We start from the raw sequence: 1375 nt of genomic DNA, 5'->3' as shown, positions 1-1375 counted from the left end.
AAGATGACCCACTATCCTCTAGGAAATGCCTATCCAGACAGATAGAGCGATAACAGCAAACCGACCAGACATCGCGATACAGGAAAACAAATGTACCCTTATTAACGTGGCCATACTATCTGATAAAAACACCTCGATTAAAGTATCAGAGAAACTTTCCAAATACAAAGGACAGGGAATAGAAATAGCCCGCATGTGGCAGATGAGGACAGTGGGGATTCCCGTTATTGTAGGCTTCCTTGGAGTTATTAAGAAAGGCACTGAAAAACATCGACAGCCTACATGTCAGGAAATTTTAAAAAAAGCACTTCTGGGAACAGCACACAATCTAAGAAAGGTTCTCTCAATCAAGTAAATCGAATCAGCGCTCCTCTAGTGCCTGAGAACTATGGTTTGGTTCTGTCCCAAGATGGCAAAGTGTGGACAACTTGAAGTACAATATAATAATTATAAGCACGAGGTGGGTCACCATTGTTAGATGGCTGAGTGATATTGCAAAGTGAAGAACGCTTACCTTATTCGATTTTATGAAAAAAGCTCTTCGATTCTTCTTTTTCTTAACTCGCTGGACTCTCGACGAGAAGTGATCTTTTGCCGATGTGAAACGAACATTAAACACAACGGGTATGCTTGTAAAACAACAGGTTTCTTATCCAAATGGATGACACACCTAAACAAGTGAACCATACAAGCATCCAAGATGATGTAATTCGAATCCAAACTGCTACGGTATGGGAAAAATAGATTTTAATAAGAATTTTACAAGCACTTTACAATTACACAAGACAAGTATAATTTACAAAATGATACAATGGCATCGAGAAAATAACAAAAGAAAGCAAGACAAAAGAATTATTTAAAGCATAAACATTGCTCTTAGCACACAAAGAAAAATGACCCGTTAAACTAATAAAGAAACGGTTGTAAACCTGCTACACACGTCGAAAAATCTTGACATTCTTGATCAGTTAGTGATAGATCATTCAGTAACTTCTTAATATTTTACCGATCGGTCACAAAGTGAATAGAATGAAGATCTTGGGAACCTCAAAATAAATATGAGACTTCTTTAGTTTTTGTTTCTGAGGGAGTGGAATACCAATATAAAAATGTGCGAATACATAGCCTGTTTAATTTTACTTTGTGGCAGCTCAATTTTTTCGAACAACCGATCTTTTGAAACTTCCCGTCATTTAAAGCAATTTTTCAAATTCAGTAGTAATAATAATAATAATAATAATAATAATAGAAAGAGACAACATCAAGATTGGCAATCTTGTGGGATATGCCAATACAGACAGACCGTGAGATAAAAGCCAACAGACCAGACATTGTAATAAAAGACAAACAGTCTTGCCGAGAGTCGATCTCTTTC

At 36.4% G+C, this 1375-nt stretch overlaps 1 pseudogene; it reads right to left on the bottom strand.

Moving 5' to 3' along the window:
• Positions 1 to 657, bottom strand: part of LOC138038306 (uncharacterized) — a 35888-nt pseudogene extending 35231 nt beyond the window's left edge.
• Positions 658 to 1375: the final 718 nt, after the last annotated feature.

This window comes from Montipora capricornis, chromosome 2, assembly GCF_036669925.1.
Source record: "Montipora capricornis isolate CH-2021 chromosome 2, ASM3666992v2, whole genome shotgun sequence".
In the NCBI taxonomy this organism is placed as follows: Eukaryota; Metazoa; Cnidaria; class Anthozoa; order Scleractinia; family Acroporidae; genus Montipora; species Montipora capricornis.
Note: the sequence above shows the minus strand (reverse complement) of the source record. Positions and strands in the feature narration are given on the sequence as shown.